Source organism: Oncorhynchus keta, chromosome 17 (assembly GCF_023373465.1).
Source record: "Oncorhynchus keta strain PuntledgeMale-10-30-2019 chromosome 17, Oket_V2, whole genome shotgun sequence".
NCBI lineage: Eukaryota > Metazoa > Chordata > Actinopteri > Salmoniformes > Salmonidae > Oncorhynchus > Oncorhynchus keta.
In genome coordinates, this window is record NC_068437.1 from 17,225,148 (window position 1) to 17,229,698 (window position 4,551).

The following is a 4,551-nucleotide window of genomic DNA, read 5'->3' on the forward strand; positions in this document are numbered from 1 at the left end:
CCATCCCAGAGATGCTACATCTGGCAACCTTCAGACACTGGTACAATGGTGCATGTGTTCCTTACAAGCTGATACTATTGCATAGCACTGTTGGATATGTTTTGGAGGTACACATAGCAACACTACGTAGCGATATCAATATTGGCCACATAGTTATTGAATATGCACTGTTATGACAATTTCACAAACCGTACATCCATTATAAGAGAAGCACTGACAAATCAAATATCCATTTCTGGAAAAAAGCAACCCTGCCACCACACGGAGTCCCACCCACATTATAAAGTACAGCATCAATACTTTACGTGATACTTGCGGTCACTTGAACACTTGCACTGCAATAAGGAACCAGCAGAGTGCACTCTATCCATATGAAAAACCAGTTCTGAAGTATGCTACTGACCTACAAGTCTTTGTTAGACCTTGTCTGAACAATCAAGAAGAGAGGATGAACTCACTGACTTCATTACTAACATTGTGTGAATAGAATAATTTTTCCTCTGGTAAATGACTGAGCACACAGATTTTAATGTCAAGAAATCGAGCGCCGCGATCCTCTTTCACTCCTCTGCATGAGTAAAAGGTCTGACTGTCATTTGTTACACATCAATTACACATGAACACTATCATCATACAGGTAACAGACAACTTGTTCCTTATTTAAAGGTTGATCCTATTCACATGAACAGTTTCTCTATTCCAATTGTGATTGAATTCAGCCTGGTCGTGGTGACCTCTCAGTGTGTGAGCGCTGCCCTTGGTCTGGTCATATAGCCTACTTTCAAGACACACGTTACTCCTGAACCCTTCGACAAACAGGTCAAACATTGTAAACTCAAGCACCACATAGATAGCAGATCTCTCGCTCTGCTTGGTTTGCTCTCTACACTCTCTTAGCTGTGTTTCTTGAGTGTTCAGTTTCTGCTCTGAGAGTAGTGTTCTGTTTGTCTCTCTCGCTCTATCTCTCTGTGTCTGTTTACCTGACACTTGTCTGGCATGGCCTAGATTCTCCTTGATCTCATCAGTCAATGGGAAGACTTGTGAAGGCCATCTCCCCCATCTCGCTCTGCCTGCTGCATCTCTGCCACTCTTCTGGCTGTGTCAGCAGTAAGGGGCTGACTCATTCCCCCTCAATCCCATAGTCCCTCAGGGCCCATCGGGCAAAGACAACACGTCGCTTCCCCCAGACAGACAGACTCATTTGCATGGCGATAAATCAATCACAAAACTGACACACACCCAGACACAATAAGGAGTTTGTCTGCATCCCAAATAGCACCATATTCTCTATATAGTGCACTACTTTTGACTAGGGCCCATAGAGTTCTGGTCAAATGTCGTGCGCTATATGGGGATAGGGCGCCGTTTGGGACGTAGCCTATGACAGGGCCACAAAACTATTATTACTCTATGTACCAAACTGCATTGTGGCATGATGCTCCAAGGCAAGAATACAAACTATTCAATGGAAGATGTTCATGGTGATGGTGTGTTGACTACACTGATCTGGGTTCAGTCTCGCATGCTTTTAGACCCTGACTGGAATGTGGTAGTATGCAGGAGAGGAAAGGTGATGGAAGCCTGATAGTTTCTTCAAGGTTTTCTAATGTACAACTGTGCTTGATGCAACCTTACCTTTTAATGGTGAAAAGACAATTCGGCCACTGCTAGTAACTGCACTGGCTTGACTATTTCATTATACACAGGTAGCGCTAGGCTTGATGGAGTCAACAAAACACAAGAATAACAAATGGTTTCATCATTCATCATGTGGGTTCTACAATCAATTAAGTTATCTAAACACTGTCTGACAACTACACAAGAAGCCTGCAGTGAACTACCTCACTTGGCAAAAACCTGTTGAATCAACGTTGTTTCCACATAATATTATATTTGTTTAATTATGTGATGACGGAAATGTGATTCGATTTACAAAAAGTAATCAACGTAAGGGAATTTCGACTTGTTTTCACCCAACTTTTAACCTAAATCCAACGACATAGTGACAAGTTTAGTTGATTTCACATTACATTCACGTTAGTTCACGACGCAAACCAAATATAAATAAAAACTAGACGCTGATGTAGCCTAACAATAATGTAGCCTAATAAATGTATGTGATTGAAGAATGCGCTATGTCAGAGCCATAATCCCCCCATTAATCATAACCTCCATCTCAAAGACATCGAGTTGTTATGGCATCATGATGCAGGTATCACTATCAACCATGGTCCCTTCCATGCAGAGACAAGTTTGGTCAAACAAATGTTTTTGGATGGTTTGAATGTTTGATTGGTTTCAGAATATATTTTATTCCACTCGAGGAATGGAACGGCCCTAATCTCCCTTTAGACATTAATCTGCCATGGATTAAAATAAAAAGCACTTTAAGATTTGCATGAAATAGCAGCCGAGAAGGGACTGCTTTGCCATACTCAACGTGAACTCGCATGCACGAGCTATTCCAATCCCTTCCATTCCAAATCATTCCAAGCCGGTGGCGACGGAAGAGCACATTATACGACTTGCTCCTTCGTTTTTATTGATATTTTGCAACCATTGCCTGGCAGTCTGTGATCTACAGGCCAAACGGTCTTTTGCGTTTTGAAAGGGGGAGGAGAATAATCCCTCTCCTTTCCCGGTCGATTTTGCGTTCTACCTCCCTGCGCATTTTCCACTCGCCTATAATTTCCTGGTTCTCAACGCAATGTCACCGAAGGCGGATGTGAGCGGATCTCACAGGTGTGTCCCTTGCCAACTGAGCCATAGCTCGAGAAGAATCACACCTGGGATCACCATGTGATCCTGTACCTGGGCGTGGATAAAGTCCTGGACTCTTGTTGAGTTGTCCGTGTCGTCTTGCAGTAGGAATTGTCAACCAGTGCCCCCTTGTATTTTCGACTGAACAGTGCCTTTCTCTAACTCTCCGCGCTCTCGGGAAGATAAAATGTGAACTTTACATGCATTTTGCTTGAGGACTTATTATACATTTTTAGGGGGACTTTGAAATCTGGACAGCTCCGTGTTAGTTTCAGGCAACTACTGTTCTTCCAAGGTGAGTTTACGTGATTGGTGTTCTACCTTTATAGCCACGGACAGTGTCCGTCTGTTCTGTCTATTTATTATGCACATGTACAAGCAAATGCGGTTGGTTAGAAAATACCTCCCTGTATAATTATGTGTGTGCGTAAAGATCTGATGAATTTCCTAGCGCGATGCTAGTAGTGTATTACTTCCTTTAAAAGCTCCGTTGTACAACAGCCATGACACGAGGGATAGAAACGCATGTTTTTCCACATTTGTCTTGACATCAAAAAATAAAAGTTCGACCATAAATTAACATATTGATCCATACCTGCTACATAGTGATTGATTGGAAGTAATTTATTTGTAAATCGACCAGTTGGTCCTCCAGCATTATGAAGTGATGCAACTGTATGGAAATAATGATTTATTGGTGAACCCGAGTTAGGTTTGAGCATAGACTTCAGTATTTGCAGTTTAAACACGTAATGGGATTTATATTCACTTAGTATAGTTGTATGATGGGCTACTGTACAGTGCTGAACCCGCCCATGTCACTTGTATGAGTCGAGATACAGTCCAACCTACAGTGTATTTCCTTACCGGTAATTTGCACAAAGTGATCCATGCTCTATTAAGTAATTAAAGGTTCACTGTAAACTGACATCTGCCTAGATCCTTGACCACTAACTTTCACAGGCGTCATTAGTTTTTCATATGTAATAAACTATGCTTTGGTTATGGAAACATTACCACTTTTACTGGGCTGTTTTCTGCTCCTCTCTTTCTCACGATAATGTGAAGACAGAATAATGGCCCTGTCAGTCCATAAAATGTGGAGCAGTTGGTCATTCATCAGTCTCTCAACCAGAAACATCTCCCCTCACATATATAGACAGGCAAACTCAGTGAGCCTGACCATGGGCTCCCAAGTGGCACACTGGTCTAAAGGCACTGCATCTCAGTGCTAGAGGTGTCACTACAGACCCTGGTTCGATTCCAGGCTGTATCACAACCATGGCATGATTGGGAGTCCCATAGGGTGGTGCACGATTGACCCAGCGTTGTTCGTTTTTAGGGTTTGGCCGGGGTAGGCTGTCATTGAAAATAAGAATTTGTTCTTAACTGCCTTGCCTAGTTAAATACAGGTTAAACAAATGTAAAACACATCTCTGAGTCTGTATGTATGTTAGCGTGTACATGGAGCTAATGAAATAAAAGCCTTTTTTATGTCTTGATTGGTAGTAGTCTTTAATGCCCATTTGGAGTTTGTCTTTGCTGTGGAGAAAATGTAGAACTCATTCAGGGACTCAACTTAGATTTGAGAGTTAGAGTAATAGAATACACAATGTGCAGTTTTGAAATGTGGTTGTGCATCAACAGTCACTCAATTGGCCCATGTCAGAATATTTTTTTTAGATTGGTAAATTAGTCTAGCGGCCAGCAATCTAAACATGTAGTCAGCATGGTCAAATTACCGACAGGCGTGGGGTGGGGCCCCATTGATTATCATATTAAAAATGACAA

The 4,551-nt window shown here is 42.0% G+C and overlaps 1 protein-coding gene across 1 annotated transcript in view; it reads left to right on the plus strand.

The window, feature by feature from the left end:
• The first annotated feature begins 2,526 nt into the window (after positions 1 to 2,526).
• The window catches only part of plxnb2b (plexin b2b), a 200,667-nt gene continuing 198,642 nt past the window's right edge, over positions 2,527 to 4,551 (plus strand). Inside the window, exon 1 of the mRNA XM_052465629.1 lies at positions 2,527 to 3,055. The gene's annotated coding sequence lies outside the window, so the exon portion shown is untranslated. The remainder of the gene's footprint in view (positions 3,056 to 4,551) is intronic.